The sequence below is a fragment of the Oncorhynchus tshawytscha genome, linkage group LG12, assembly GCF_018296145.1.
Source record: "Oncorhynchus tshawytscha isolate Ot180627B linkage group LG12, Otsh_v2.0, whole genome shotgun sequence".
Lineage (NCBI taxonomy): Eukaryota > Metazoa > Chordata > Actinopteri > Salmoniformes > Salmonidae > Oncorhynchus > Oncorhynchus tshawytscha.
The window spans coordinates 17,768,465-17,790,432 of NC_056440.1; the positions used below are offsets into that span (position 1 = coordinate 17,768,465).

General features: G+C 41.3%; 1 long non-coding RNA gene across 1 annotated transcript in view; it reads left to right on the top strand.

The window, feature by feature from the left end:
- Nucleotides 1–1,172: 1,172 nt before the first annotated feature.
- Nucleotides 1,173–21,968, top strand: part of LOC112262639 — a 53,571-nt gene continuing 32,775 nt past the window's right edge. Inside the window, exons 1-2 of the long non-coding RNA XR_002955390.2 lie at nucleotides 1,173–1,475; nucleotides 2,938–3,021. This is a non-coding gene — a long non-coding RNA (uncharacterized LOC112262639). The remainder of the gene's footprint in view (nucleotides 1,476–2,937; nucleotides 3,022–21,968) is intronic.

A 21,968-nucleotide genomic window follows, 5' to 3' on the forward strand; every position in this document is an offset into this window, starting at 1 on the left:
AATACAAAAGAATGGTTGTTTTTTTATTTTAATGATCTTTTACCAGATCTATTGTGTTATATTCTACTACATTCATTTCACATTACCATAAACTTCAAAGTGTTTCCTTTCAAATGGTACCAAGAATATGCATATCCTTGCTTCAGGGCCTGAGCTACATGGCAGTTAGATTTGGGTATGTCATTTTAGGCAAATAAAAAAAAGGGGCTAATCCTCAACAGGTTTTTAAGGAATCTAGTGAAGTAAAAGTAAAAGTAGTCAAAAATATACATGGTAAAGTAAAATACAGATACCCCCGAAAAACATATTAAGTAGTACTTTAAAGTGTTTTTACTTAAGTACTTTACAGCACTGGTAGTAGGTACCAAGCTAACTGGTTTGAATGTCAAGAACAGCAGCGATGCTGTGTTTTTCACTCTCAACAGTTTGCTATGTTTATCAAGAATAGTCCACCGCCCGATTGACATCCAGCCAACTTGACACAACTGTGGGAGTCAACATGGGCCAGCATCCCTGTGGAACGCTTTCGACACCTTGTAAAGTGCATTCCCTGACAAATTAAGGCTGTTCTGAGTGCAAAAGTGGGTGCCACTACATTATTAGGAAGGTGTTCCTTGTTTTGTACACTTGGTGTGTTAGTCTCCAGCATTATTAAGCTATGTGAAAAATACATAAACTTACAGTGCAGTAAAACCGGGGTTTAAGTTGTTAGAATGTCAGCTTCTATTGCAGTGACCCACCTTCCTGGACAGGTGAGTTTAAATGGGTATAATGGTTTAAAGTGAGTCCAGGGGTTAAATACCAGGTTTTAAAATGTCAGCGGGAGTACGAGTGGATAAAATCACAAAATGATCGAGGTATACTACAGTGTGTAGCATAGTATTCTAAAACAGTGTGTAGTATAGTAATCTACAGTTTACTACATAATTATATAGTAAATACTGCAGCATTCTATTGTAAACTGTAGCATTTTTATGTGTTTGTGAATACCTTGAGTGTGTGTGTGTGTTTGTGGGCAATAGTGACTTAGTCCTATATGACGCTCTACACACCGCTTTACGTAATGAGGGGATTTTGCCTCTCCTCCATCTCCTCCTCTAATTTCTTCCTTCCTCCCTCCCTTCCTCATCTTTCTCATTGTTGCTCTCATCCTCTTCTTCCTTCTCCTCCTCCTCTCTCTCATTCCTGTCTCTCCGAAGTCAAGCCGTGAGTTTTTGTCAGAAAGGAACAAGTGATCTAGCTCACTCCTTTCCTCTTTCTCTCTCTCTACCTCCCCTTCCATCTCTCTCGCTCTCTCCCTCTCTCTCCCTCCCTCTGCTCAACATTCCTCTTTCTCCTGTTCGATCACTCCTCTCTCTCTCTCTCTCTCTCTCTCTCTCTCTGGTTCACACCCTCCTCTCCTCTCCCGATCAGTCTCTATGTGAAGGGAGTTCCGTATGGTTACAGACTCGGCTGGTGGAAGAAGTCAAAGCAAGGTAGGGGAACACACCTCCCCCTCTCTCTTTTCCTCTCTATTTCTTCCCCTATCTCTAGTTCACTCTTTCTTTCCCTCTCTGTCATGTGTCTTTGAGAAACTCAGAGATGAAGTTGTTTCCTCAGCTGTTTGAAAGACATTCTCACACTCTCTCCACTCAGTTTATTCTCCCTCTCTCTCCCTATTGCTATTTCAGCCCTTTTCACTGTCTTTCTCTCTCTCCCACTTGCTCACTCTATCTCTGTCTCTCTTAGTCACCATGCATACATCTGCTGCATGTTATGAGGTGGTGTCTACTGTAGTATATGAGGGGACAAACCCTGTCTTTATTACAAAGTCATTTGTGATTGTGGTTTGGGTTAAATAGAGATTGTCTGTGATACAGATAGCTATACTGTTGCGTGTGTATGAAAGAGTGTGTGAGAGACAGAGAGTGGTAGAGAGGAAGATCTGGATTTTTATCTGGTTCTCTTACAGACAGAGCACTCCTTACGGAAGGAAAAACTAAATAACTGTCGAAAAAATGTGTCAGTAGGTGTGTATGTGCGCGTTCTGGCGTGTGTGTGTGTGCATGCACTATGAGATTCTGATAGAAATAGCTGGCAGTGTGGTAGTTTTAGGTGCTCTTGTCTAATGCAGTGTGGTAGTATTTGGGTGCTCTTGTCTATGGCAGTGTGGTAGTATTTAGGTTCTCTTGTCTGAAGCAGTGTGGTAGTTTTTAGGTGCTGTTGTGTAAGGCAGTGTGGTAGTATTTAGGTGCTCTTGTCTAAGGCAGTGTGGTAGTATTTAGGTTCTCTTGTCTGAAGCAGTGTGGTAGTTTTAGGTGCTCTTGTGTAAGGCAGTGTGGTAGTATTTAGGTGCTCTTGTCTAAGGCAGTGTGGTAGTATTTGGGTGCTCTTGTTTATGGCAGTGTGGTAGTATTTAGGTGCTCTTGTCTAAAGCAGTGTGATAGTTTTTAGGTGCTGTTGTCTAAGGCAGTGTGGTAGTATTTAGGTGCTCTTGTCTAAAGCAGTGTGATAGTTTTTAGGTGCTGTTGTCTAAGGCAGTGTGGTAGTATTTAGGTGCTCTTGTCTAAAGCAGTGTGGTAGTTTTAGGTGCTCTTGTGTAAGGCAGTGTGGTAGTATTTAGGTGCTCTTATCTAAGGCAGTGTGGTAGTATAGCCATGATGTGACCACACTCTGTAGGGACTGATAGGGTTACTTCTGCGGCAAGGCCGTCTCGCTGTGTGGCTATACCTCCACCGCTGACTCGCTGTTGGGGCTTGCGTGTAATCAGCCGTGTAGATGTCTGTGTTTGTGTGTGCGTGCGTGCAAGTCTGTGTGTTTGTGTGTGTGTGTGTGTCTTTCCACTTAAGCAATGGAAAGTGCGTCTAAAATCTGTTTATAGGTACTAACTCATATTAGACGTGTGATACTTTTTCCCCTCCCTCCCTCCCTCCCTCCCTCCCTCCTTTCCCTGGGCAGGTAGTAAAATGGATTGGTGTCAGTCCGAGCGATGGAAAGGGCAGAAAGTGGAAGAGAACAGATCCCAAAGAGAACTTCAAAGAGGTAGGAGCCCCTTTAAATAGACCTCTATCTCAAGCTCTCATAGTCTCAGTGTGTTCTGTCTGTCAGACACACTGCTTCCTAGTAGACTCTCTATCTAAGGCTGTCTGCTCTCTCTCTCTTTCTCTCTCTTTCCCTGTCCCTCTCTCTGTGCATTTGTACATGTGAACATGTGTGCATGACTTTTCCTAATCTAAATGTCACTGGGTTTTGGGCCAAGGTCAGATATCAGGGTCAGGGATTAGAGCTCAGAGATTAGCTGAGGTCAGATTGCGTGTTAATTAGGAATTCCCCAAGGACAACACACACACACCTGCATCACTAATGAGCAAGAACCAATCTATTACCCACCGAGGGTTAGGAACCTTCAGCCTATATTTCCTGCCTGAGATAATGAACCTCATGGGTTAGCTGCTACTGACCATTTTAAATGGAGGCTGTAGCTTGTCACAATATAGTATAAAACAATATATTTTAAAAACTTGTAGCCAAGGTTGTCCTGAAAAGAAAATGGTAAAACTCTTCATTGTGAGGCTAAATACACTGAGTGTACAAAACATTATGAACACCTGCGCTTTCCATGACAGACTGACCAGGTGAATCCAGATTAAAACTATGATCACTTATTGATGTCACCTATTAAATCCACTTCAATCAGTGTAGATGAAGGGGAGGAGACAGGTTAAAGAAGGGTTTTTAAGCCTTGAGACTATTGAGACATGGATTGGGTATGTGTGGAATTCAGAGTGTGAATGGGCAAGATAAAACAAGTGCCTTTGAACGGGGTATGGTAGTAGGTACCAGGTGCACCGGTTTGAGTGTGTCAAGAACTGCAATGCTGCTGGGTCAATAGATTCCTGTGTGTGTCAAGAATGTTCCACCACCCAAAGGACATCCAGCCAACTTGACACAACTGTGGGAAGCATTGGAGTCAACATGGGCCAGCATCCCTTTGGAACACTTTTGACACCTTGTAGAGACCATTCCCTGACAAATTGAGGCTGTTCTGAGGGCAAAAGGAAGTGCAACTCAATAGTAGGAAGGTGTTCCTAATGTTTTGTACACTCAGTGTTTGTCAACGTGTGTCAAATTTGTACGTTGTAAGTTAAAGGCACTTTGTGTGTGTAATTAGTTCCACAGCCATTTGTGCAGGTAAAATGCCCGAATAATAATTTCTAGTTGAATGAACATATGAGACCATTTGAGCAAACACATGATTTTCAGTTGATCGAATATATGCCTAGGTTTTCTCATGTTGGAGCTAATGTTGGGCCAACTAAAAATGTTAAGTTCAGGTAGCACTTTGACTGAAAAGTTGAGTAAACAAAAAAGAAGCTGTGGAACCAGTTAATTAATAATATTTACAGTTGAAGACGGAAGTTTACATACACTTAGGTTGGAGTCATTAAAACTCGTTTTTCAACCACTCCACAAATTTCTTGTTAACAAACTATAGTTTTGGCAAGTCAGTTAGGACATCTACTTTGTGCATGACACAAGTCATTTTTCCAACAATTGAGTTCCTGTATGTTGTTATGATCACACCACGACTTGTTAATCAGTGCATGCACAAAGTGACTGGTGTGTTTATGGACATATTCAATCAATCCCTATCCCAGTCTGTTGTTCCCACATGCTTCAAGAGGGCCACCATTGTTCCTGTTCCCAAGAAAGCTAAGATACCTGAGCTAAACGACTATCGCCTACTCACTTCCGTCGTTATGAAGTACTTTGAGAGACTAGTCAAGGATCATATCACCTCCACCCTACCTGACACCCTAGACCCACTCCAATTTGCTTACCTCCCCAATAGGTCCACAGACGACACAATCGCAATCACACAGCCCTAACCCATCTGGACAAGAGGAATACCTATGTAAGAATGCTGTTCATCGACTACAGCTCAGCATTTAACACCATAGTACCCTCCAAACTCGTCATTAAGCCCGAGACCCTGGGTCTTGACTCCCCCCTTTGCAACTGGATCCTGGACTTTCTGACGGGCCGCCCCCAGGTGGTGAGAGTAGGAAATAACATCTCCACCCCGTGTGTGAAAGGAGTGTGCAAGGAGTCCTACAAACCTGACTAGCTTTGCTAGGGAGTTGTGGACATAGGTTGTAGACAGGGGTGGTGGATGGATGGAATCCCATGACTCCAGATCAGAAGGTTGTGTGTTTGATCCCAGTGGTCTACACTTGTTTTGTATTTTTTGATTTTAACCCTATTCCAAACCATAACCCTTACCTTAACTATTCAGAATGAGTGCCGACATGTAATGTTTTAACCATATCCAAAACCATAAGCCTTAATTTGGAGCTGCTTCACAATTTGACATTTTTAGAAATGGAATGATACTGAGCAGGAGGAGTCAACCCAGGGAGTCAAAAAACTTTGGAGCAACTTAGAAATTTTACATTTGAAGAAATGTGGAAAATTGTCTAATTCTGTAGTGAGAGCTTGTTGATTACGTCATAGATGACTGGTGTACACACACACACACACACACACACACACACACACACACACACACACACACACACAGAGCGTATAGAGAGAGGCCTTAAATGAGGGTTGCTTTAATAGAGCCAGAATGTATTACCTCTTTCCTTGCTTTTATGTGCCGTGCGTGCGTGTGTGTGTGTGTGTGTGAGTGTGTGTGTGTGTGTGTGTGTGTGTGTGTGTGCGCGCAAGTGTGTGTGTGTGTGTGTGTGCGCGCGCGTGTGTGTGTGCGCGTGTGTGTGTGTGTGTGTGTGTGTGTGTGTGTGTGTGTGTGTGTGTGTGTGTGTGTGTGTGTGCATACATGTGTGTGTACTTATATATGTGTTTGTGTGTCTGTTTCTGTCTGTATGTGTGGGTGTGGGTGTGTGTATCAGGGGTCTGCTGAAGGATATTAGTCATGCTCTCATGGTAATGGGCCTCATTTTGTTCTCATTTTCATCTGTGGTCGGTGTAATGAGGGTCTGTCTGCCCCTGCTAACCAGCCCAGGAAGCCCTGTAGGCAAAGGCAGTCTGGGTCCGGCGGGCAGCGGCTTCTTTGGTCGTCATCCCAGTCACAGACATTCTCCAGATGTGCAGGATTTTGTGCTAGCCCAACACTAAAACACCTGACTCAACTTATAGACAGATAGATTATAATCACCAAGCCGTTGATTAGTGAAATCAGGTGTGTGAGAGCTGGGCTGGAACAAAAGCCTGTATCCCATGATGTTCTGTTTTGCTTGTCTGTGGAGCCTCTCTTTGCTGTACACTGCATGGGGAAAAGGGGAAAAAGGGTGAAATGAGTCTCCAAGCAGCACAATATCACACAATATCACCTGATTCACACCAAGGTGACGGCATGTCCTATAACTCACATCACTAATCACAGTTTATAGGTTGCCATAGCAACAGGCACAACGCATATCGGTCCCCTCCCTCGGCTGCCTCCTGAAGTCAAGTCTGCTACTCTCTGTTCATCATATATGCACAGTCACTTTAACGATACCTACATGTACAGTGGGGCAAAAAAGTATTTACCTATGAAGAAAATTACAGGCCTCTCTCATCTTTTTAAGTGGGAGAACTTGCACAATTTGTGGCTGACTAAATACTTTTTTGCCCCACTGTACATACTACCTCAATAAGCCTGACACACCGGCGCTGCCGGAATCGCCCTTCACTCCGGCGCTGCCGGAGTCTCCCGCCTGTCCGGTGCTGCTGGAGTCTCCCTTCCATTCGGGGCCCTCTGCTAGGGTCCCCAGTCCGAGGTCGGCGGCGAGGGTCGCTGCTCCCAAGGCACCACTTAAGTGGACCAAGACTATGATGGAGTGGGGTCCACGTCCCGTGCCAGAGCCACCACCGCGGACAGACGCCCACCCAGACCCTCCCTTATAGGTTCAGGTTTTGCGGCCGGAGTCAGCACCTTTTGGGGGGGGTACTGTCACGTTCTGACCTTAGTTCTTGTGTTATGTCTTTGTTTTAGTATGGTGAGGGTGTGAGTTGGGTGGGTGGTCTATGTTCTTTTTTCTATGTTGTGGTTTTGTTTTGGCCTGGTATGGTATGGTTCTTAATCAGAGGCAGGTGTCGTTCGTCGTCTCTGATTGAGAATCATACTTAGGCAGCCTTTTCCCACCTGTGTGGGGTGGGTGATTGTTATGTGTATCTCACCTTACAGAACTGTTTTGTTTCGTTCTTCCTTCACTGACATAAGAAGCGTGCTTAGCCGGTTTAAATTACCCTGAAGTTGTAGACATGCGCCCCACAATTAAGAGAAACTGACTGTTATCAGAAATCAGTCCGTAGATCAGCATGTTTCTCCACGATCTTATCATTTTGTCAGCTGAGCACAGCAGCTGACTGAGGAGGCTACTGCAATGACTTGTGGGGGAAGAACAGCTGCTTTAGCAAATCTCATAATGTAAGCGTTAGCACTACTAGCTACAGTAGCTTGCTAGCTAGCTATTGTTGGAAGATTCAACATTGTGTGCAGCACTAAGTAGGTAGCTGGTTGGTTAGCAGTATATCGTTTCAGTCAAAATGCTTTCAGTGACTGGCTCAATATTCAGCAAATTTATGCTAGCTTTCGTGCCCGTAATCAAACTTCAGAAATATAGCTAATTGAAGTACAATAATCGTTAGCTAGATGTAAAATGGGGCAACTAAGATTTACTCATCAAAAAACATACATTGTTTTAGCTTAGATGAATTCAGACAGTTTTGAAGCGGAAATTGACGATTTCACTTAGAGAATATTTTCAGAATGCTACAGCAGCCCATTGTAGCCTGACAACTTTTGAACAATCCCATGGCTATTTGGGAGATACGAGACAGGACAGTGCTGGTGGAATCGAGTCAATAAGTCAATATTACTGCATATACTGTATCTTGTAGAGGGAAGGTCAAACATCTATGTGTATGTCTGAAAGACAAAGACTAAATCTATTACTAGACATGTTGACCTCTGCATTACCAGACACTGGATTATCAGACTGGTCTCTGATGGCGTGAGGTAAAGAATGAAAGAATTACAACTTCAGTGGCATAAGGTACGTCCTAACCTTGTCCTTGGTTGATAGACAGGTTGTGGTATGTGGCATGTTGCGTGCCTGCCTCTGTGATCCCATGTTGCGTTTCCATGTACACACAGTAGTCTCCAGACTGCACTGTGACACACCTGACCAGAGCATGTGAAGTGTTACAGTTAGGAGGAGAGGGGGGACACCACCATAAAGTCATGAGAATTATATTATACGCATGCGCACACACACACACACACACACACACACACACACACACACACACACACACACACACACACACACACACACACACACACACACACACACACACACACACACACACACACACACCCTTGCACACACAACCACAAAAGAGTGGATTATCACATTCCACAAAACACTCCAGAGGGAAAGATTCCTCTCAGCTTAGATTCATGAGGTACAGAGCGAGAGAGAAACAAAGAAAGAGAGAATACTACATTTCTTGCCATTGCAAGTAAAGTGGAATACACCCACCTTATTAAACATATCAACTGGTCTTTCAGCTCCTCTATACACAGAGCTTTATGGAAACAGTCTGTCTTGCCTCTCCTTTTAGTTGTCTCTTTCCATTGTAGCAGTGGCCAAAACACTGGCCCATTGACTAGAGAAAACTGTTGTATGAGAAAGAGGGAAGGACGTGTTTCCCTAATGTTTAAACAACGTCTGTTTCACTCACCTCTCATATATATAATACTGCTAACCAATAAGTATCTGTTGATTTGACAAAACAATTGATTCCCATTCAAAATCCTATTTTCACTAAACCCTAACCTTCACCTTAACCTTAACCCTAACCCTAACCTTTACCCCTAACCCTAACCCCAATTCTAACCCTAACCTTAATTCTAACCCTAACCCTCAACCTAACCCCTAAGCCTAAAATAGCCTTTTTTTATTATAGGGACCAGTGAATTTGTCAGAATTGTCCCTGTTTTACTAGGCTTGTGAGATATTCTGGTCCCCACAAGGATAGTAAAACCAAAAACACAAACGTACACACACAAACTGTATTCAAACTGTGTAGACGTATGCTTTATGTAAGCTGGTACTTGGCACCACACTTTCCTCGTCATCACACTTCAGTTTTACTGTAAAGTTATTTTAAGGAAGATCATGAGTGTAAAAGGCATAGTATAACTGTATGGGAAGGAAAGGTTCAGGATTTTATAGTAGGACAGACAGTGAGAAGAAAGTAGGATGCAGACACAAATTTGAAGAGACCTAGAAAGAGAAAGAGAAAGAGAAAGAGGGACATGGATAGAGTGAGATGGACAGAGAGAGAGATAGAAATAGACAGAGAGAGCTAGATTGAGATAGAGAGAGAGAGGGAAAGAGAGATATGACAGAGAGAGCTAGAGCTAGACAGAGAGAGATAGATGTAGAGCAAATCATGAGAAAACAAAAAGCAAATCATGAGAAAACAAAAAGAAAATTACTTGACACATTGGAAATAATTTTTTAAAAACAGAGCAAGCTAGAATGCTATTTGGCCCTAAACAGAGAGTACACAGTGGCAGAATACCTGGCCACTGTGACTGACCCAAACTTAAGGAAAGCTTTGACTATGTACAGACTCAATGAGCATAGTCTTGCTATTGAGAAAGGCCGCCGTAGGCAGACATGGCTCTCAAGAGAAGACAGGCTATGTGCACACTGCCCACAAAATGAGGTGGAAAATGAGCTGCACTTCCTAACCTCCTGCCCAATGTATGACCATATTAGAGACAAAACCCTAACCCTCAGATTACACAGATCCACAAAGAATTTGAAAACAAACCCAATTTTGATAAACTCCCATATCTACTGGGTGAAATTCCACAGTGTGCCATCACAGCAGCAAGATTTGTGACCTGTTGCCACGAGAAAAGGGCAACCAGTGGAGAACAAACACCATTGTAAATACAACCCATATTTATGCTTATTTATTTTCCCTTATGTATTTTAACCATTTGCACATCGTTAAAACACTGTAAATATACATAACATGACATTTGTAATGTCTTTATTGTTTTGAAACTTCTGTATGTGTAATGTTTACTGTTCATTTGTATTGTTTATTTCACTTTTGTCAGGCCTACAAACCTGACTCAGTTACACCAGTTCTGTCAGGAGGAATGGGCCAAAATTCACCCAACTTATTGTGGGAAGCTTGTGGAAGGCTCGTGAAACGTGTTTCCCATGCCAATAAAGCCCCTTGAATTGAATATAGACAGAGAGAGACAGAGAGCTAGAGCTAGACAGAGAGCTAGAGATAGACAGAGAGAGATTGATATAGACAGAGAGAGATATAGACAGAGAGAGCTAGAGCTAGACAGAGATAGATAGATAGATAGATAGATAGATAGATAGATAGATAGATAGATAGATAGATAGATAGATAGATAGATAGATAGATAGATAGATAGATAGATAGATAGATAGATAGATAGATAGATAGATAGATAGATAGATAGATAGATATAGACAGAGAGATATAGACAGAGAGAGCTAGAGCTAGACAGAGATAGATAGAGATAGACAGAGAGAGATAGAGATAAACAGAGAGAGATAGAGAGATTACACTTTACACTTCTGTGAGTGTATTTACACTTCTGTGAGTGTATTCACACTGCTGTGAGTGTATTCACACTTCTGTGAGTGTATTCACACTTCTGTGAGTGTAATGTTTACTTTTCATTTTTATTGTTTATTTCACTTTTGTATATTATCTACCTCACTTGCAATGGCAAAGTTAACATATGTTTCCCATGCCAATAAAGACCCTTGAATTGAATTGAGAGTGAGATAGACAGAGAGAGAGAGACAGACAGACAGAGAGAGACAGACAAACAGAGAGAGATAGATATACAGTTGAAGTTGGAAGTTTACATACACTTAGGTTGGAGTCATTAAAACAAATTTTTCAACCACTCCACAAATTTCTTGTTAACAAACTATAGTTTTGGCAAGTCAGTTAAGGACATCTACTTTGTGCATGACACAAGTCATTTGTCCAACAATTGTTTACAGACAGATTATTTCTCTTATAACTCACTGTATCACAATTCCAATGAGTCAGAAGTTTACATACACTAAGTTGACTGTGCCTTTAAGCAGCTTGGAAAATTCCAGAAAATTATGTCATGGCTTTTGAAGCTTTTGATAGGCTAATTGACGTAATTTGAGTCAGTTGGAGGTGTACCTGTGGATGTATTTCAAGGCCTACCTTCAAACTCAGTGCCTCTTTGCTTGACATCATAGGAAAGTAAAAAGAAATCAGCCAAGACCTCAGAAGAAAATAGACCTCCACAAGTCTGGTTCATCCTTGGGAGCAATTTCCAAATACCTGAAGGTACCACGTTCATCTGTACAAACAATAGTACGCAAGTACAAACACCATGGGACCACGCAGCCGCCATACCGCTCAGGAAGGAGACGTGTTTTTTTCTGTCTCAATGAGATGAACGTACCTTGGTGCGAAATGTACAAATCAATCCCAGAACAACAACAAAGGACCTTGAAGATGCTGGAGGAAATAGGTACAAATAGGCAAGTATCTATATCCACAGTAAAAATGAGTTCTACATCGACATAACCTGAAAGGCCGCTCAGCAAGGAAGAAGCCACTGCTCCAAAGCCACCATAAAAAAGCCAGACTACAGTTTGCAGCTGCACATGGGGACAAAGATCATACTTTTTGGAGAAATGTCCTCTGGTCTAATGAAACCGAAATAGAACTGTTTGGCCATAATGACCATCGTTATGTTTGGAGGAAAAACGGGGAGGCTTGCAAGCCGAAGAACACCATCCCAACCGTGAAGCACGGGGGTGGCAGCATCATGTTGTGGGGGTGCTTTGCTGCAGGAGGGACTGGTGCACTTCACAAAATAGATGGCATCATGAGTGAGGACAATTATGTGGATATATTGAAGCAACATCTCAAGATTTCAGTCAGGAAGTTCCAAACTTCCAAAGTTGTGGCAAAATGGCTTAAAGATAACAAAGTCAAGGTATTGGAGTGGCCATCACAAAGCCCTGACCTCAATCCTATAGAACATTTGTGGGCAGAACTGTAAAAGCGTGTGTGAGCAAGGAAGCCTACAAACCTGACTCAGTTACACCAGCTCTGTCAGGAGGAATGGGCCAAAATGCACCCAACTTATTGTGGAAGGCTACGCGAAACGTTTGACCCAAGTTAAACCATTTAAAGGCAATGCTACCAAATACTAATTGAGTGTATGTAAACGTCTGACCCACTGGGAATGTGATGAAAGAAAGAAAAGCTGAAATAAATCATTCTCTCTACTATTATTCTGACATTTCACAATCTTAAAATAAAATGGTGATCCTTACTGACCTAAGACAGAGCATTTTTTACTAGGATTAAATGTCAGGAATTGTGAAACTGGGTTGAAATGTATTTGCCTGAGGTGTATGTAAACTTCTGACTTCAACTGTAGGTAGCTACCTATCTGTGGTGTATTTGTCTCATTCATCACTCTTCTGTAGGTCTGTTTCCAGGGTCATTTGAAGCTTACTACCTGTCTCATCACTATGTGTGTGTGTGTGTGTGTGTGTGTGTGTGTGTGTATGTGTGTGTGTGCCTATGGGACTCCTGTAGTGATGTGTGCCCATCCTGACGAGTCATTTAACGGCAGGCAGAGTCGCTCAGTAAAGTGCCACTTTGAGCTTTACGACTCTCCAAGGACAACACACACACACACACACACACACACACACACACACACACACACACAGAGACAGAGCACAGAGAAAATGCAGAAACATTTCACTGTCATTAAAATGCAGCTGTGTTAGTCTTTCCACCACACCTGGAAACACATCAGGGAAAAGACAGACACACACACACACACACACACCACACACACACACACACACACACACACACACACACACACACACACACACACACACACACACACACACACACACACACACACACACACACACACACACACACACACACAGAGGTAACATGTGGGTCTATCCAACAGCTCACTCACAAGAATTCATACCAAACACCAACTGACAAATACGCCATTGTACTGTATATAGGACAGAGAGTGGTTGGGTAAATGACGTGGTGTGTTTTGATAGAGTGGTTGGGTAAATGACATGGTGTGTTTTGTTAGAGTGGTTGGGTAAATAATGTGGTGTGTTTTGATAGAGTGATTGGGTAAATGACGTGGTGTGTTTTGATAGAGTGGTTGGGTAAATGATGTGGTGTGTTTTGATAGAGTGGTTGGGTAAATAATGTGGTGTGTTTTGATAGAGTAGTTGGGTAAATAACGTGGTGTGTTTTGATAGAGTGGTTGGGTAAATAACGTGGTGTGTGTCGATAGAGTGGTTGGGTAAATAACGTGGTGTGTTTTGATAGAGTGGTTGGGTAAATAACATGGTGTGTTTTGATAGAATGGTTAGGTAAATGATGTGGTGTGTTTTGATAGAGTGGTTGGGTAAATGACATGGTGTGTTTTGATAGAGTGGTTGGGGAAATGACGTGGTGTGTTTTGATAGAGTGGTTGGGTAAATGACGTGGTGTGTTTTGATAGAGTGGTTGGGTAAATGACGTGGTGTGTTTTGATAGAGTGGTTGGGTAAATGACGTGGTGTGTTTTGATGGTGGTTGGGTAAATTACGTGGATTGTTTTGAGTCAAACATGACGGAGAGTAAGACAGGGGAACAGATTTCAAAACGGAAACGTGACTCTTCTACAGACACAGACGATTTAATATTTTCACCACAGGGAATGGTAAAGGTCAAAACCGATATGTTAAAATCAATAAATGACAAACTATACTTGAATTAGTCAGTAAGGATATAAAAGAGTTGAAGGCAAGCCTTGAGATGAGTGATGAAAAAGCTGCGACATTGGAGAAGGAAACACACAAGCTAAAAGGGACAGTCAATAAGATTGAAACCGAAATGAATTCAATTAAAAAGGAGAACACCGTTCTGAGGGAAGCCTTACTGGACATACAAACTAGATCAATGAGAGAGAATCTGGTACTTACAGGTATCCAAGAGAAAGAAGGGGAAGTTCCTGAATCTGTAGTTAGAGTGTTCCTCCTTACAGCGCTTCAGATCCCACGCGAAGTTATCGACAAAATCCAACTCGAATGTGTACACCGCTTCCGACAGAGAGGCCAAAGGTATGAACACCCAATCGTTGCCAAATTTGCTTCATTTAATGATAAAATAATGGCTAAAAGCCTGGGTAAAAGACACAGAATTGGCATGAATGATCAGTTTGCAGAACAGCGCAAAGTTCTGTATCCAATTTTCAAAGAAAATAGATTAAAAGCGAAACGAGTAGCTCTCGTCGTTGATAAACTATATATTGATAACCAGTTGTTCAGAGACACAAAGACTACGCCATGGTTATTAAAAGAATTACAAAGTTCTCATAGATGAGGAAAATAAGCACAATTCTAGCCCGGTTATGGATTGTAACAATAAAATAAAAAATATAGCTTTTCTATATATCTTCACATATAACTAATTGAACACACAAGCACTAATTCAACATAGTGAAGATAAAAACTAAGTAAACAGAAAACACAGTATGTGTGGATGGTGTGGTGTGTGTTTATTTTGATTTGTTTTGTTTGGAAAGTTGAGAGTAATGAAATGGTTGCATATCCCAGAGCCAATGTATTGCTGTGGGCCGGGGTATGAGAGGGCTTTCAATGTTGTGCAGATGATGGATATACTTTTATAATGAATTATACAATTGTAGCTGGGGATTTTAGCTGGGGATTTTAACAAGGCTAATCTGAAAACAAGACTCCCTAAATTTTATCAGCATATCGATTGCGCAACCAGGGGTGGAAAGACCCTGGATCATTGTTACTCTAACTTCCGTGACGCATATAAGGCCCTGCCCCGCCCCCCTTTCGGAAAAGCTGACCACGACTCCATTTTGTTGATCCCTGCCTACAGACAGAAACTAAAACAAGAGGCTCCCACGCTGAGGTCTGTCCAACGCTGGTCCGACCAAGCTGACTCCACACTCCAAGACTGCTTCCATCACGTGGACTGGGAGATGTTTCGTATTGCGTCAGACAACAACATTGACGAATACGCTGATTCGGTGAGCGAGTTCATTAGAAAATGCGTTGAAGATGTCGTTCCCATAGCAACGATTAAAACATTCCCTAACCAGAAACCGTGGATTGATGGCAGCATTCATGTGAAACTGAAGGCGCGAACCACTGCTTTTCGCGAACCACCAACACTTTCTTATGCCATTCTCTCTGCACCAAAAGTTTAAAAAGTGTTGATAGGGGACAGAATGTGGTCGGATCATCACATAATTGGCATATATATTACTCTTACAGAATTTCCACGTGGGCGAGGATATTGGAAATTTAATCAAAGCCTACTAGATGATACATTGTTTAGAACTAGGACAGAAGAATTTATAACTGACTTTTTCAGACATAACATAGGCACAGCAGATCCCCTTGCTGTATGGGACACTTTTAAATGTGCCTTTAGAGGCAATGCAATTCAGTACTCATCTATAAAACAAAAGCAATTTAGATCAAAACGGTCCATATTAACAAAGGAAATTGAAGGACTAACAATACAGTTAGATAGCAATAAAAACGGGACTATAGAGGCACAGAAAGTTAGAGGAAAAACAAAAAGAAATGGTGTCACATTCTGACCTTAGTTCCTTTGTTTTGTCTTTGTTTTAGTATGGTCAGGGAGTGAGTTGGGTGGGTTGTCTATGTTCCTTTTTCTATGATTTGGTATTTCTGTGTTTGGCCTGGTATGGTTCTCAGAGGCAGCTGTCAATCGTTGTCCCTGATTGAGAACCATACTTAGGCAGCCTGTTTTCACCCTTGAGGCGTGGGTGATTATACTTTCTGTTTAGTGTGTTGCACCTGACGGAGCTGTTTCGGTTGTGCTTTTTTGCTTCTTTGTTAGATGTTGTTCAGTTGAATTAAATAACATGAACAAGTACCACGCTGCGCTTTGGTCCTCACCTTCTTCCACCACAGACAACCTTTACAAATAGAGGAACTTATTCAAGAAAGATCCAGTGTACTATATTATAATACTAAAGTGAATTGGATGGAATATGGAGAAAAATGCACCAAATTATTTTTCAATCTTCAATATAGAAATGCTACCAAAAAAAAGTATTAAAACTTGTTACAAATGATGGAGTCACATGATTCGCCAAATGATATTTTCAAAGAGGAAGTAAAGTACTTTAAGAATATGTTTTCATTTCAGGCTCCTCCATCTCCACCAACTGAAAATAATTGTATGGATTTTTCCCTAATAATAATGTAAAATTAATATCTGAACAGCAAGACTCATGTGAAGGCCAAATTACAGAGGAGGAACTGCTTGAGGCAATTGGGGCCTTTAAGGATGGGAAAACTCCAGGGCAGGATGGCATACCAGTGGAAGTATACAAAACTGTTTTTGGTTTACTCAAAGGACCATTATTGGCTTGTTTTAACCACTCCTCTATAAATGGTAGATTATCAGAAACGCAACAAGAAGGTCTGATATCATTATTACTGAAACAGGACCCAAGTGGTATATATAAAGATCCAGTCCATTTAAAAAATTAGAGACATCTTACTCTTCAATGTTGTGATGCAAAAATCCTAGCAAAATGCTTGGCACATAGCATTTAAAAAGTATTGTCAGATATTATTCATCCTTATCAGACAGGTTTTTTACATGGAGGATACATTGGAGATAATATGAGACAAGTACTGGAAACAATAGAACACAATGAAATATCGGGGACACAAGGCCTGGTTTTCATAGCTGATTTTGAAAAGGCTTTTGATAAAGTACGACTGGAGTTTATTTTGGGGAATCTATTAAAAAATGGGTTAAGGTTATGTTTGGTAACCCTAGGTGTAAAATAGTAAATAATGGCTACATCTCATAAAGTTTTAATCTATCTAAAGGAGTAAAACAAGGTTGTCCACTATCGGCATATCTATTTATTATTGCCATCGAAATGTTAGCTTTTAAAATAAAATAAAATAATAATATTAAGGGATTAGAAATCCGTGGTTTAAAAACTAAGGTGTCATTGTACGCTAATGATTCATGTTTTCTTTTAAAACCACAATTAGAGTCTCTCCACGGCCTCATAGAGGATCTAGATACTTTTGCTATCCTCTCTGGATTAAAACCAAATTATGATAAATGTACCATATTACGTATTGGATCACAAAAAATGCACATTTTACATTACCATGTAGTTTACCAATGAAATGGTCTGACGGAGATGTGGACATACTCGGTTTACAAATCCCAAAAGAAAGAAATGATCTCACTCCAATACATTTTTATAGAAAGTTAGCAAAAACAGATAAGATCTTGCTACCATGGAAATGAAAATACCTGTCTATTTGTGGAAAAATCACCCTGATTAACTCTTTAGTTATATCACAGTTTACCTATTTGCTTATGGTTTTGCCTACACCTAGTGACCTGCTTTTTAAATTATATGAACAAAAAATATTCCATTTTATTTGGAACGGCAAGCCAGATAAAATTAAAAGGGCCTATTTATATAACGAATATGAATTCGGTGGGCAGAAATGATTAAATATTAAAGCATTAGACCTCTCACTAAAGGCATACAAAAGTTATACTTAAATCCAAACGGGTTCTCTAGTCAATTGGTACGAATGTCTTATCCTATATTCAGGAAGGGCCTTTTCCCCTTTATTCAGATTACACCTGCTCACTTTCGGTTGTTTGAAAAGGAAATAATCTCCAAAATATCTTTATTTTTTAAACAAGCCTTAGAGAGTTGGTTGCAATTTCAGTTTAATCCACCTGAAAGGACGGAAACAAATAGTACAATAAATATTGTGGTTAAATTCAAATATACTAATTGATTAAAAAAACTGTATTTATCGAAGAAATTTTTTAAAAAAGCTATAATTTTAGTGAATGATATCATAAGTAGGACTGGTGGAGTTATGTCACACATGCAGCTAACACAGACATATGGAAATGTCTGCTCTACCAAAATTAATTAACCAATTAATTACAGCATTACCACAAAAATGGAAGAGGCAAGTAGAAGGGGAAAAGTAAGGAACTTGTATGTCGGCCCTGTATTAAAGAACATAAATGGTTAAAGAAAAGTGTGATAAATAAAAACATATACCAATTTCATTTAAGGACCAAAAAACTGACAGCTGTGCCATATAAATTGCAAAATAGTTGGCAAGAGATTTTTGATGTACCCATTCCATGGCACATGGTTAATGAATTATTACGCAAAACAACGCCGGATTAAAAACTTCAAATTTTTCAATTGAAATTACTATACAAAATTCTTGCAACTAATAAAATGTTATAAGTATGGGGGATACAATCTTCCCAGCTCTGCAGATTCTGCTGTGAGGAAGCAGAATCATTAGATAATTTACTTTGGTATTGTCCATATGTAGCTCGTTTTTGGTCACAGGTCCAGGAATGGCTGAAGAATTGCAACATTTTCCTAGAACTAACGCTGCAGATAGCAATACTGGGTGATTTGAAAAGCCATAGTCAATCAATCAATAATATAATAATTATTTTAGCAAAAATGTTTATTTTTAATTTACAATCTGTAGAAGCTATGAGAATAGGAAGGTTCAATTATTTTGTGAAGCATCACAGCACAGTTGAAAAATATATGGTAAATAGAAATCTGAAATGGATGATGTTGAGAGACAGATGGGAGGGGTTGAATGGAGCTGAAGGGTGGGACTAATAACAAGATAAAACATGTAGAACATACGGGTCTGTAAAATGTATATAGGTTTGGAACTTTTGTGAAATAGCACAGTTACAAATAGAAATCAACCTGGATGGACATCAGAAATAGAGGAAGGACTAAAAACAAACAAGAGAGAACTATTGTAAAGTAGACTGTGTCTGTAAAATGTGTATAAGATGTATAAATTGAAGGTAAAAGCCAAAGTGTTTATTAGTTTACTCCAACTGGGGGATCGACGGAAGGGTTTGCGGGGGAATAATAATAAAGGTATATGTTTTTTTTTTTAAGTATGTATGTCTATATAGGTATGTGTATGTATATATGTGTGTATGTATGCATGTGTGTATGGATATATATATTTACCCCCAAAATATGGGTGATTGTAAATGATGCAGACAATTACATTGGAAGCAACATTCTTTCCGCAATATTAAGCTGATCCACCCCGTAGAAATAAAAGGACCCAGTGTTCTGTGGGAAATTGAGTCAAAACTTTCACATAAAACCTAAAGTGGTGATTCAGGCATCACTTCATTCATAGGCTTTCATGGGCACAGTACTGTGTGTGTGTGTGTGTGTGTGTGTGTGTGTGTGTGTGTGTGTGTGTGAATGGGGTGGACTAAGTGCTAAAACATCTGTCTGTGCTGGTAATGATCGAGGAGCCGACGGGACCTTCAGACCACCCGACGCAATTAGCCTCCTCAACACACACACACACACACACACACACACACACACACACACACACACACACACACACACACACACACACACACGAGAGCTTTATGTTACCGGGCTCATAGACGCCAGGGATTATGGAAGCGCCCGCACATGAATCCAGAAACTATACTTCTCTGAGATGTATCTTTGTGTTTGTGCTGGCGGTTTAACTCATTGATGATGTCTTTGTTAGTTGGACTAGTTTGGACGGACCATTAGGTGGTGGGAGGGGGTTGGGGGGGTGGTGATTTCATTTTCTCTCCTTTTGAATGGTAGGTTTAAACATTAAGAACACCTGCTCTTTCCATAACATAGAATTACCAGATGAATCCAGGTGAAGCTATGATCCCTTATTGATGTCAATCAGAGTAGATGAAGGGGAGGAGACAGGTTAAAGAAGGAATTTTAAGCCTTGAGATATTTGAGATATGGATTGTGTATGTGCCATTCAGAGGGTGATTGAGCAAGACAAAACACTTTGAAAGGGGAATAGTTGTAGACGCACCGGTTTGTGTCAAGAACTCCAAGGCCGCTGGGTTTTCCACGCTCAACAGTTTCCTGTGTGTATAAGAATGGCCCACCACCCAAATGACATCCAGCCAACTTGATACAACTGTGGGAAGCATTGGAGTCAATATGTGCCAGCATCCCTGTGGAACTCCCTCCCTCACTCCCTCACTCACTCCCTCACTCACTCACTCCCTCACTCACTCACTCACTCACTCACTCACTCACTCACTCACTCACTCACTCACTCACTCACTCACTCACTCACACGGGTACACACACACACATTCCAGACCATGACCCAGTTTGCCAGACATGCCACAGAATCCAAGTCTGTACTGAACGCCAGGCTGTTTTGAATATCATGTGTTATTTTCCTCTGTTAAATTGGCTGTGGTTGCATTATGATGTTATACTATGAGAAACTTTGGTATGGATCGCTTCACTAATGAGCTGCATTCCTCATTTCGAAGTAAACAAGTGTGTTTCACTTACTCAGATTAACAGGCACACACATCACTCTACCAGATAGACTCTGGTAACGTGTACCCATCCACCCTCAAACATGACGTGTACCCATCCACCCTCAAACATGACGTGTACCCATCCACCCTCAAACATGACGTGTACCCATCCACCCTCAAACATGGTAACTTCCGGCGCCGACAGAGATGGCCGCCTCGCTTCGCGTTCCTAGGAAACTATGCAGTTTTTTGTTTTTTTTACGTGTTATTTCTTACATTAGTACCCCAGGTCATCTTAGGTTTCATTACATACAGTTGAGAAGAACTACTGAATATAAGATCAGCGTCAACTCACCATCAGTACGACCAAGAATATGATTTTCACGAAGCGGATCCTGTGTTCTGCCTTTCAACCAGGACAACGGAATGGATCCCAGTCGGCGACCCAAAAAAACAACGCCGTAAAAGAGGGAAACGAGGCGGTCTTCCGGTCAGACTCTGGAGACGGGCACATCGTGCACCACTCCCTAGCATTCTTCTCGCCAATGTCCAGTCTCTTGACAACAAGGTTGATGAAATCCGAGCAAGGGTAGCATTCCAGAGGGACATCAGAGACTGTAACGTTCTTTGCTTCACGGAAACATGGCTCACTGGAGAGACGCTATCGGAGGCGGTGCAGCCAGCGGGTTTCTCCACGCATCGCGCCGACAGAAACAAACATCTTTCTGGTAAGAAGAGGGGCGGGGGCGTATGCCTTATGGCTAACGAGACGTGGTGTGATCACAGAAATATACAGGAAGTCAAATCCTTCTGTTCACCTGATTTAGAATTCCTCACAATCAAATGTCGACCGCATTATCTACCAAGAGAATTCTCTTCGATTATAATCACAGCCGTATATATTCCCCCCCAAGCAGACACATCGATGGCTCTGAACGAACTTTATTTGACTCTTTGCAAACTGGAATCTCTACATCCTGAGGCTGCATTCATTGTAGCTGGGGATTTTAACAAGGCTAATCTTAAAACAAGACTCCCTAAATTGTATCAGCATATCGATTGCGCAACTAGGGCTGAAAAAACCTTGGATCATTGTTACTCTAACTTCCGCGACGCATATAAGGCCCTGCCCCGCCCTCCTTTCGGAAAAGCTGACCACGACTCCATTTTGCTGATCCCTGCCTACAGACAGAAACTAAAACAAGAAGCTCCCACGCTGAGGTCTGTCCAACGCTGGTCCGACCAAGGTGATTCCACACTCCAAGACTGCTTCCATCACGTGGACTGGGATATGTTTCGTATTGCGTCAGATAACAACATTGACGAATACGCTGATTCGGTGTGCGAGTTAATTTGAACGTGCGTTGAAGATGTTGTTCCCATAGCAATGATTAAAACATTCCCTAACCAGAAACCGTGGATTGATGGCAGCATTCGCATGAAACTGAAAGCGCGAACCAC